General features: G+C 33.5%; 1 protein-coding gene across 4 annotated transcripts in view; it reads left to right on the top strand.

Moving 5' to 3' along the window:
* Nucleotides 1–7,044: 7,044 nt before the first annotated feature.
* cib (thymosin beta cib) overlaps nucleotides 7,045–13,215 on the top strand; it is a 58,382-nt gene continuing 52,211 nt past the window's right edge. For all 4 annotated transcript variants that reach the window (XM_089637208.1, XM_089637206.1, XM_089637205.1 and 1 more), the window contains exon 1: nucleotides 7,045–7,202. The gene's annotated coding sequence lies outside the window, so the exon portion shown is untranslated. The remainder of the gene's footprint in view (nucleotides 7,203–13,215) is intronic.

Genomic DNA, 13,215 nt, shown 5'->3' with positions numbered 1-13,215 from the left:
TTTGAAGAAACATGAACAAGAAAAGATGCTTAAACATTCCCTTCAGAATGAAAAATATAGTTTTAAGTATTAAGCTGGTCCAAGTCAGCTGAGCACTAGATAGGTCATTTATATATTTTTTTAAAAACATTATCAATGGTCACTTACCATGACATTTTGCCTTAATTAAATAATTCAAACTAAAAAAAGTTTTATTTTAATTAAAAAAAAACTATATTTCTAAAATCTCCGGGTCTACTGTTTTTGAAAGGTGGCAGCCCTAGGTGGGACCCATATTCTATTTCTGAGATCAAAGAATGTTTCAATGAGAGGAAATAAAACACATATTTAGAAGTATTTTTAAACATTTTTAAACAATAAATCGCCCCCCTAGATAGCCTTAACGCCCCCAAATTTTCTTTGAACTTTAAACCTCACAAGGGGACGTTATCGCCCACAACCTCTCAGACAAACACTTTTATTTACTTTGTGTTCCTTTGCGAACTGTCAAAACGTGAAAATTTTTGTGATATTTACGAGTTTTGTTAAACGCTTCATAACTCACGTTTTGGGAAACGTAGCCTCATTTTAAAAAATGTTTTGGAAAGATTATGAAATTCACTATCGTATTGTTTTGTTATACGTAAATATTTGCGTTTCTAAATATACATTTTCTGAAAACGTCAAAAATATGTAAAAATCGCTGACCATTATTTCAAAGCTGTGAAAAATGTACTTTTTTCTGATAAAGACTATTCTAGATGATAATAAAAGTAGAGAAAATAATTATTTTTTTATAAATTCTACCGTTTTAAGGCGATGCCATAGGTACGTAGTAATGTAAAATCATGTGATTTTGGTTTGAAATTTTGGTCACCTAGAAATGTTTCAGATGCTTTAATTAAATACTGCGAGTAGAATACATCTTGGCCTTTGAAATAATCGAGTATTTTTTAGATAAGTCTTTTTATAAGCCCAGAAAAAATAATGTAAAGGCCTATGAAAACTGCTTTAAAGTTCAAAATCTCCTACTTACGAACTTATTTTCGGTTATGATTTTATTGTATAATGTGGCAAATTAAGTTATTTGTAAAATGATCGAAAAAAAATAAATATTTATGACTGAACATCCACAAAATAAAATAAAAGGCACTTTTTGGCCAAGTTTTTTTCTTGCATAAATCAAAACAGGAGGATGGTGTTAAGGGGGAATTTAAACCTTATCGCCATCTACGTAAGGGTTGTTATTGATAGCGGCTCAATTTAAAATATTACACGACGTAGTGCATCGCCTTAAGGTGGTTTTCAGGTTAAAAAGTCGAATTATTTGTATGCAAAAATAAATATTCTTCTGTGGGAAAATATTTTTGTGTGGGAAAAAAAAAATGATTTTCGAAAAAAGTTATTTAAATCGTAACTACAAATTCGATATCGGGTAAACAAAAGTTCGGACTTTTTTCCAAAATTAAATATTTTGTTACACTATTTAGTTTGACAATACTAGTAAATATTGAATTATTTGGCGGGTTGGAAATAAGCCGACGTGGCTCAGTGGTCCACAGCGTCTGACCGGACATCAGAAGGCGCGGTTTCAATTATAAACGTTAGTTTATCATTAAAAAAATAATACTATTTTATACATTCGCTTTTTGGTACACTGTTTAGGGAGTTGAAACTGTTGGCAAATAATATATTTGTTGCCGTTAAAAAATAGTTATAGTTATATGTCTTGAAACAGGCTTATATCCTCGCCTACATTATTCACTCTCATTCTCACTCCCCAATCGTGACTCAACAGAAATTCTGATGATATTGGAGTGACAAACCTCCCTCTAAACTCTGCGCATTCTGACTACAAACATTCCTTTCCAACCCTTGGAGTGCCAAGCTAAAATGCCGAGCGGCCTACCATGCGCTGGCTGAAACTGTGTATACAAAAATTGTATATGCTATGTATCCCCAGGATAGCTACTTAATATCTAATAATATTTATTTATTTATTTATTTAACGCCCAGAGGGCTTTTACATGTGGGTGGTACAAATTTAATGACAGTTTTGAAACATAAGAAAGAAAAGAAAGAAATAATAAAAATAAAATTACATAAGTATATGCGAGAAACAAAATTAAAAATAACAAGAACATAAATTAAAAAATACAGCGATTTGACTGGTTTACAAATATATAACTTCCATTTAGGAATAGTATTGAAATAGGTCTTTTACATAATCCACAAAATTCGCAAAGTTAATATTAAATATATCGACATCACCTAAGTATTGGTTTCCCATAGTGTGAAACCGTTGTATTGGGGAGTTCGCAATGTAATTGCGCTTATGTGTGTTGCAGTGGAATAGTGTATTTTGTCGTGTTGTTATTGTAGGTATTCGTAAGTTTATGAGTTGCAGAAATTCGTATATAATATTCGGAGAAATGTTTTTTTTCTCTGTAAAATCGACTTATTTTAAAACGTCTTTTAAAGCTTAAAAAATGGTTTTACTGAAGATTGAACCTTCCTACCCAGGAACTGGAATTGACAACTCTACCTACTGGATAGGACCGATATTTATTTCATATATCAACTACTGTAATGTCATTCGTTTTCGGTGTGTATGTGATTGCTATATGTCCACCGGTGTGTATGTGATTCCTACCAAAAGTTGACAGAATGCATTGTCATCGACAAAGAATTTATCTGCTGAGTATCAGCTCGATCGGTTGTCGGGAAGTGGGTTAATTTCCGCTTTGAAGATTTGCATTAATTCACTACCTAAAACAAAAGTGAAATTCGAATAGACGTATTTAAAAATTGTGTATATCTATCCAATGTAGTTTCCCCGGGATAGCTAATTAAATTAAGATAAATGTATGTTTTGTTCTTTTCTTGTTGTAAAATATATAATTCAATGGAGAAGTACGACAATATTTTCGATTTTTATCACACTTTCAAGTAAAATTAGCCGTTCGGTAATTATTCGGAATCGCTGGACACGGGTTATATGAAATATTTTTAAATAAAACCTTCTGATTTACCTTAATTACTATACAAGTAATAATATATATATAACATGGTATTTGTGACGGTAATTGCGACGCGCTTTTTCAAAGATAAAATAAAAATGTTTGCATGTGACAAAAAATAATATTCCTAGCCATATTTCATTGCCAAGCGAATAAAATATATAACAGTATGCTGGGAGCAGATTCAAGGGTTCAAATTACCATGAAATCGAAGGCAAGTGTAGTGAGTTCCTAGCATATGTTGTACGAATACGCTGGCATTCCAAGGGTTAAAAATGTGATGTATACCGATTTATGTAGATATAAATTTGTTTGTACGTCCCGTTTCCGTTTGAAGGTGGTGACCGTTTTAATGTTTTAGTAAAGATTATTTTGTTAAATGTCAAATCGTCCTTTTTATATAGTATATACCTACATGCCTGAAGAATGTTTGAAAAAAGAATTGTCATTGAGAAGTGAATTTTATTTGGATAGATTGTATAATTCCTCATTTGAAATTAAAAAAAAAAAGTTACATAAATTATTATTTGGTTTATAATTAAGTAGGTAGGTATTTATGTACCTACTTACAAATCTTATGATTTCAGAGGAAATTATGGTTTTGCATTAGTAAATGATAGAAAATTAGAAACGTTAGGGGGGTTAGAGAATTTCTGAGGAGATTGATTCCCCACAATATTTTTTCGGAGAAGAATAATTCCCCACGATATTTTCAAATCCATGGGGAGGGGGAGGGGTGGTTAGCGAATTTTGGGATACGAATAATTCCCCACAATATTTTGAAATCCATGGGAAAAGGGGTTAGAGAAATTCGCAGGATATTAATTCCCCACAATATTTTTTCTGATATCTAGAAATAATTCTCCACGATATTTTCAAATACATAGGGAAGGGGGGGAGGTGGCTAGAGAATTTCGGATATTTCAACACTTGGTTACATTTTCTGTGGATTCTGAATTCGTTGGATTTTCAAAAATTTCGTTATTTTCATAAAATTTCGGTTGATTTTCACAAAATTTCGGTTGATTTTCACAAATTTCTTTAGATTTTCCATGAACATCGCTAGACCAAATGAAGTTTCTATAAATGTAATATGTGTGTATTATATGTATGTATAATAAAAACCTTCCAGAAGAAATACTCTAAATGATAGTGAAAACTATTTCCAAATCAGTTGCGTAGTTTAGAAGAACTAAGCGCACTAACAGACAGACGCGGAAAGCGACTTTATTTTATACTATTTAGAGAATTTTGTCGAAATCGGTAGATCTACCGAAATTTCGGTAAGTATGGCATCGCTGAGTGACCAGCAAACCAGATCTGAATTGCCAGGCAAACAGACAAACCTTCCTCTTCCGATCTTCTACCCCTCCCACTACCTTATTTTCCACAATATACCCCGATTCGGGATACTTGTAGTAACACTGGTAGTGCCATATTCCTAAAATAAAATTGATTTTTACCAAATATGATCTGTCCTCGCCAAAATAAAACCAGACTGTATGGAAATTATAAATCAAAATTAGGTGCAAGCGGTGCAAGAAATTTTAGTAAATAAATGCGGCTGAATCAAAATATAATACCTATTCGTTATTTTGCATATTTGCGCTTACACATACATTGACACAGGCATCGGTGAAATGTCGCTGTAGTGGTGTGAGCAATGACTCACTTTCTATGACGGACCTGCTCGGCGCATCGTAACAGAGAGTTACTAATATATTAATATTATACTTGAGTTCTCTGTAGAACTGTAGGCATAGTTTATTTAAATTAAACTTTGATAAACGTTGCATTTTTTAAGAACGTACTCCGATCATTAAACTGATAACTATAATACGATTGTTTGTGTGTTAACAGATTATCAAAGTTTGATAATAATATTTATGCAATTTATGCAAGGGTACAAATGGCGTACCAGTTAATTTTTAAAAATAAACGAAACTCTCACTCGCTTGCCCGCATTACAAAAACAGTCAGGATTGCCCAAGAACAAACTGGACACGAGTTTTTTCTGCTATTCTTTTAAATACATATATAAAAAGGTTTTTTTTAAACATTCTTGCGAGATTGGATACTATTTTTTTTATCGTACACTCATTATTTTTCTTTCGATTGATTTCTAAAATATTTATAGTATTCCTGAAATGTTAAAACTTACGGGCTTCCAAACCCACGCTGAAATAGACTAACTAAGCAACCATCGCGTCGTTTCTCCGCAATGGTAGGCAGAGAGGACGGCGTCCCCTTACACCACCGACTTCTGCTACCATTCGCATCTGCGTTATATATTCTCCTTACACTCCTTTCTCAGCTCATTCGCTCTACATGCCCAAACCATATAAGCGTCCCTTTATTAATATTACTCATTACGCTTACATCAGCCTTGCACTGTTTGTGGATCTCCACATTTCTCACACGACCATACATGGCTTTACAAACATACGCCTCCGGGATCTTAATCAACGCGGGTAAAAAAATTCGGCGTATTTTGCGAAATTATAGTATAAAGGTGCCCTAACACGTTGGCGGTGGGAATTTTAAAAAGGTTACTAAAAATTCACGTTATAAATAAAAGAAAAATATCATTCAGTTAACCAATTAGCTTTAATTAGACGGGTTATTTGATAATAATATTTTGTACAACATTTGCAGAAATTTTGTGAAAAGAAAATTAGTTCACCAAAAAAAAAATTACTTAGTAAAATTTTACATCCTAAGGGTTAAAATATCAATTATTAATTCATCTTGAAATAAGACTTAAAAACAGGTTGTATTTAAAATGAATTAAAAGTTTATTTTTACGAACTGTTCAGACAGAATATTTTGTGGGACGAGTGTGGTGTGAACTTTTTAATGACTTGACAGCCCGCAAATAATTACTGTCAAAGTTGTAATTTTCGATTGTGTGACCTCAAAAATGAATCAATTCTTATGTTTTTGGTATCAAATCGAAACGGAGACTATGTTTAAGGAATCTTGATACTGTCATATATATAATTATCAACTTAAGTATTGTGGTTTTATGTGAAGTAACAACTGACCGCGTTGAAACGAGAATCATATTCTTGAATATACTTACAATGATATTCGTTAATGTTTAACTTAATACTAAAAATATTTATACTTTTTAAACTTATAGAAGCGGAAAATAATAAATTATAAATCAATAAATATCATATAATGTTTATGAAAAATATAGAAATATATTCATTTTTGTACTGACAAATCGATTTACAAAAAAACGTAAAACGTCAGTAAACTTTGACACTTTAAGAACTTAATAATTATCAGTGTTATCACTCTAAAATTTTTAGTAAAAGAAATTCTAATTCGGCGATTACACGGAGAAATTTGACAGGCAAAAATGTCGAATTCTAAAATTGGACACAGAAAAATAAGAAAAAGATACGATCACATCTAGGACTTGAACCCAGGATTCTTGTCTTGCCGGGACGATTTTTTCAACTAAGAACCTCTAATATTGCTTCAGAATTAAATGTTTTGATATCTTTTCTTTTCTGGCCACCTTTTAAGCAACCGCTGTGGTAAGTTAATTAAGGGCATACATAATCATGGTAAAATTAAGTAATTTCATAATCAATTCTATAAAACGCTTGAAGCTTTTAACACTGTAAATTTTTCTAAAAAATACTAGCAATTTATTAATTTTGAAAGCAAATAAATCTTCAGAACAATATTTCGATGGACACTCAAAATTAATTCATGTTTACGCTCTAGCGGTGCGGAGGAAGCCACCGGAGAACTCACACACACTACTTAATGCTGATATCATCGCAGTCATAGCCTCTCCCTCTTTTTGGTAAATGACGAGTCTAAAGGAAAGAGAGATTAAAATGGAGCTCTCAGCGGCAGGATTATAATACCTACCCGGCTTCATACACATTTCACACACCGCTTTGGTATTCAGTACCTACCCGGCTTCATACTACACAACATAACACATACCATAACAGTATTTAGTACCTACTCGGCTACGTACACATACACATTACAGCCGCCATAGTATTTAGTACGTACACTACCCAAGTACCTACTCGGCTCGCCTCTTCAACCGCTGCTAGCTGCGCCTGCGAGCAACTGTCAGTTGCTAATATCCTCTCCTGTCGTACGCTAGTATTCGCCGGTCCCAAACCTAACAAGCTCTGCTGTTTTCTCCGGATTTTATCCTTCAAATAAAAGGTAGGCCTCCATTTAAATGTACATTACACAAACCGACATTATAACCGCGTCTTTCTGTCATGATTTTAAACGAATTTAATGTTTATTAATGAAGTTATGGGCCAGACGCCGCGCCGACCGCCAGACGGGCCCGGGCGGGGTAAATTCGTTGTATATTCGGTATGCGTAGATCTACCATTGAACTCCACCCTCTTCAGGGTCGCGCCCATGACATGGCTCTTTCGATTTCTGTTGGGGATGACGACCTCTCTTCATTCCAAATATCCCAGAACTCCTCTTACTATTTGCACAATTTTACGAATCCCGTTGTTTTCATCTAAAACGCTTCGGCCATTTTATTTCTTTTTGTGCAACTTGTCCTCCTACGACTTATTATTTAGATTTATCTGACGCGTGAAATAATTTTGTTTTCGTCTCACGAAAGAGCCAAACCGCGAGCTAATGGATTTTAACAAAAATATTTAAAGCGAACGTAAATATTTGGACAAGAGTGAGATATAGATATAAAGAAAGTATATAAATTATTGTAGTGTTCAAATTTTTCTTTAAATACCTACCGATAAACATTTTGATTCAGCAAATTCTAACAAAGGAAATCTGCAATGATGAAGGATTGTTAATTTGCAAATAATTGTTGATTGATTTACACGTTTTTATAAATTACTCGCCTAGGCTATCGTTATTTATACGAGTATATCTATTGGCAATGTATTCTTTTGAATTGAATGGGGATCGAACCCTCGATTTTCACTTTCGCTTCTCAAATCGTTGCTGTCTTTTTTCCTTTATTTTTAGTTGAGGTAGCATGTAAGAAGATAATACGAACTATATATTTTTTGTCATAAAATAATAATTTTAAATTTCATTTGCGTGGCGGTCTATCCCCTGCATGTGAAATAATTAAATGGCGTGATGGTTCGTTATATTAAAAAAATGTGTCGCGTGGCGCCATGCAGTATGGCGGCCACTATCGAAGCAGTAACCCTTTTTTTTATTCTAAAAGGGTGAGGTTTTGATTCACGGATGTCGATGTGTTTTTCAACACCAGCGACACAGACAATTATAATTTTTTCTTCATTATATCATCCCATTTTGCTTTAAAAAGTTTCAAATATTTTATTTAAAATAAAAAAAAACGTCGTTGGTCTATGGTTTCCTCGTTCTACACCTACATTTCTGCACTTTGTGGTAAAAAAAAAAACAGATTGATTTTCCTCTAGTTCCTTTTTCAAAAGTTTTTTTTTAAATATACGATCAACTATCAAATTTATCAAACGAATTTGTCAAAATTCAATTAAATTGGGACGGGTTGTTTCGTATAATTTGAACAATTCATCTAATTTCAACGTTTATTGTCTGGTTCTGTGTAAGTTTTATACAAGTTCTGTTATTATATCGTTATAGGCTAGTTGCTTGACAGAACTGAAATAATAACAGAACTTGAAAAAATCTTCCACAGAACTTGAAAATTAACTTTGAAATTTGTAGAATTGTCCAAATCTCAGTTGTGGTTTTTGATCTAAGAATTTTTTAGACACAAGAAGAATGCAAATTTTGAAAATTATTGCTTTATTTTTAAACTCTAAAGCTACAGAAATATCTTATTTTTATCATAATTACTGATTTCCGTCCTGTAAGCTAGCTACTTATTAATCTAGATTTTTTAATCGGCTATCAGTTTTGTCGTGGTATACGAAGTTCTCTTCAATTGATTGATATTGACTACTATGCAGTTAATACAATTTTTATCTATTTTGTATTCGCCTGTCAGCACGGATCTGGATTGCACTATCGTTTCTTGCCGGCACTACAGAGAGTAGAGTACAGTTGGTTCGCTGGTCGTACACAGTTACAGACGGTACTATTGTAGTCAGTATGGGAACACGTTTTTATTCGTCTGAGAAGATGGTAACCTCTTAAGTGTAGAGCGACAGTTCCCAGGAATGCTTCTGAACCCACTCAGTTAGAATGGAAACATTAAAACTGCATTGATTAACGCATTTGGTAATAGACTTAGACGGGGTGACTTTGGGCCAACCACGAAAATAAATAGTTTCTTCGCTGCTTCATTTAAATTTTCTTTGACGAGCATTTTTTTCCTAATAATTTCCTAATTTCCTAACCATCTAAATGTATTTTCATAAATACTCGGTTTCGCCATTCTTACAAAATAATTAATCGACTTATTTGTGACGGTCTCATGTTAGAAATGAAGTAACGTCCTGAAAACAGTTGTATTGATCTAGAAAATCCAGACAGAATAAACTGCATATTTCGTGACGCCCGTGCTCACCTTTTGCAGGTATTTAATGTTAAGTGTTCCGATTATATTACGAATTCAATAAAAGTTGGGAACGGCCTGAAATCCGGTTTGTAATCGGAACGGTTTGTAATCCGATTACTAATAATTTGAAGAAATTCTTAATAAATTAATAAACCTTATTAGTTTTTATAAAATCTCGAATATTATAAATTTATAGGTTATTAAGCTATATCCCAGTCTCCTACAAACCATCATACCCTGGTAGAAAGTTACCATTACCAATCAGGGGGTGTATTCGGTATTGGGGGAACTTTTGGCACAAGTCTAGACAACATCAGAGAGGGTGATAGGGGACACGTAGTGATGGCGATTTGCACCGAGATAGACCTATGTAGACCTATTATATGGTGTGGGGTAGACCTACGTTAGGTCTAGGCTGGTGCAACGCAGTCGATATCGTACCCTCCAGACGACTTTTACAACCCCGTTTTTATTTTCGGCAATGCGTGGGGATGAAATTGAAGGGGGAGTTTTTTATACGCTATTTCATTATATTGTATACGTATATATGGATGTAATAGGATTCGTCCTTTGTCAGCAAAGAGGTCAAACGAATTAATGCACAGCTCGAAACGAATTTCAACGTTGTTTGGTAAATTTATCGCGGTTACAAATTGTTAGTATACTTCTTTGTAGTGCTAAAATTTCCTGGTTTATTATAAAATTAAACACTTTCGAATTGGATTTCGAAATTTCATTAAAACATCGCGTTTTATATAACTAAACATGGGGAGTCAGGGTTTCTGTATTTCCTACAAGGTAGTTATCTATCCCCTATTATAATTCCCTCACAACGTTTTTTCCATAGTTGGGTTTCAATATTTCACAAGCTGATAGTTGAGATAATCACATAAAATGGTTTCTTGCACATTTCTTCCCCTTTTGCCAACCCGAGAAATATTGCGAATGATTATTATAGCTGGAAATTCTATACGGGTAGTTATTTAAGTTTCTGTAACGTTTTCAACGATAAAGTTCTTAGGACGGGACGTTTCACAGAATTTGAACGATATATCAAATTTCATAGATAATTTTCAAGTTCTGTGAAAGTTTTTTTTAATGTTTTAAAGAGAACTTTTAATTTGTAAATTTGATGAATCGTTCAAATTCTGTTAATCGACCCATACTTATACTTTGAGTTCTATGCAACACAAATTCAAAGAAAAAATGTGTCAGTTTTAGCTAGTCTTCGCAGACCCGTGAAAAATCACATGATATTCTGAATTCTTGACAAATCAGTTCCAATTTTGAAAAGTGAATGAAAATTATTTTCTCTTAAGATATTTTATACGTGCTGTATCGCTTGTCTGAATTCTTCACACAATCGATTCCAATTTTAAAAATGACACTTAAATTCAAAGCAAATTTGAGTTCATTGAACTAGGTTTCACGCAGGACTAACATTTCTTTTTCATTTTTGATGGTAACGAATAATCAAATAATGTATGACAAACAATAAAAAAATTATTATAAAATGAGGAAGGTGCAGCGTATACACAGGAAATCCACATTACTTACATTCTTTCACGTTGGATCCCCTTTGTTGTTTCACTACATCATTGTTCTTCAAACATAATGTTGAAACAATCACCTATCCATATTTTATTAACTTCGTACGGCGCGGAGTCCCACAAGGCTTGCAATGAATTCCTCGGTTATTGAATATATCTTGTTCCAAGAAAAGTCAGCTTATACTCTGCCAGTTCTGATAACAAAGCCACAAACCAAGCCACAAATCCAAACCACAATCGAACCCAGTCACGGCTATTCGATTCGTTCACCTACATGCGTTCTTTTCGATGTGAATAATCATTAAGCTGTGCATTATTATTGTAACAGTTTAAATAACTGTAATTTTAATCGTTTTTTAATAGTATAACGTTATCGGCTGAGTTTATCGTAAACTTAAATATTCAGCGTTGGCCGAATTAAGTTTCGTCTTCTAACAACGTCTTTCAACTGATTTTTTGTTTGTTTGTTGATTTATCCAGTTATTGTCTCCATTTTTTAATAAAGACTAGTTAAATTACTAGTAGCTATTAATTACTACACGGTTTCAGACCTGCTTTTTCTTATCTATTCTATTGTTTTAATACGGAATAAAACTAGCATGTTATAGGATTTTGTATTTTATTCACAGTTAAATGGATATTTTCATGCTCCATAGCTCGCGATGCCAATGGCGTTGCGAGCTGAAAATAATTGCGTTGACTTGGGAAAACGCGCTGTGATTTTTTTAAACTTTAGAATAAAGACATCTTTTTCGAAAGAAATAATGTTTTTGATGCAATTGACTTTTCTATGTTTAATCATTATTTATGATTAGTTTGAAGTAATACAGATAGTAGATTGACAAACATTTGACTGAAGTTACGAATTTTGCTTGCCAATTTGCAATTATTTCTGCAAGCTATAAATCCTTATAAATAAATGCCTTCAGCAGACAGAGGCTTCTGGCTCCGTTCCACTGCATTAATATTCAAATTGGTTTCTTCCATATTATAATAATATCGTCTGCATGTTCATGTAATGCTTTTGCAAACTTAATATTATTGTAGCAGATCAATAACTAATAATGGTAGAACGTGGCATGGCATATGGCATATGGCATCCATGAATGTATTCCGATCTTTCAAGGTGCATCATTTTTTTTTGCAACGGTAGTCTGGCCGCCTTTGAACAAACAAATTGGATATTAAATTTAAAATGGAGTATTTATTATGAGAAGTCAATCAATAAGAGAACAAGTCTGCTCGTTAGTATTGGACGTGGCCTATTATCGGGGGTATCGATTGAGACCATTATTGTAAGACTGTTCTGTTGGGGAGATGAAGCTAGTCACCAATCTTTAAATACAGGGTTTTCCAATAAGAGGTGTTATTTTGATATTCAATCGTAAAAGATCAATGGTTTCGTTGCTTGTGTGGCACGTAGCGCCGTCTTGTTGAAAGTAATCGTTGTCCAGATCAATACCATCCAATTCCGACCATAAAAAATCATCAATCATCTCTCGATAGCGCAATCCATTCACCGTAACTGTTGCTCCAGCCTCATTTTCGAAAAAGTTAGGTCCAATGGCTCCGCCGGACCATAAACCGCACCAAAAAGTCACACTTTGAGGATAGAGACGCTTTTCAACAATAACTCTTGGGTTTTCCGAGCCCCAGATGCGACAATTTTGCTTGTTGACGAAGCCACCGAGGTGGAAATGGGCCTCATCACTCAAGATGATTTGCATTTGATTCACTCAAGTGAATTTTAATAATTTCAATGCGTTGTTGAAGCGTGTATCGTTCCATTTTTATTAATGGCATAGTTTCTACTTGTCAAATGTCAAAAAATGACAGCTTCAAAAGTAACATCTACCGAAATAGCGGGCTATTCAAAATAACACCTCTTATTGGAAAACCCTGTAGTATAAAATAATGTCGCTATCCGCGTGTCTGTTTGTGTGATTATTTCTTCTAAACTACGCAACGGATTTTGATAGGGTTTTCACCATCATTTAGATAATTTCTTCCGGAAGTTTTATATATATAATACATGCATATTATATTTATAGAAACGTCGATGTTTTGTAATCAAGTCGTAAAAAAATATTTTCTGGCGCTTACATTGCTAACGCTGGCTAAACCTTATGACATACATCAAAATAGTGTACTACGGAATTATATATCATATAAAGTTGTA

Source organism: Hesperophylax consimilis, chromosome 11, assembly GCF_061612785.1.
Source record: "Hesperophylax consimilis isolate HC1 chromosome 11, BYU_Hcon_1.0, whole genome shotgun sequence".
NCBI lineage: Eukaryota > Metazoa > Arthropoda > Insecta > Trichoptera > Limnephilidae > Hesperophylax > Hesperophylax consimilis.
Note: the sequence above shows the minus strand (reverse complement) of the source record. Positions and strands in the feature narration are given on the sequence as shown.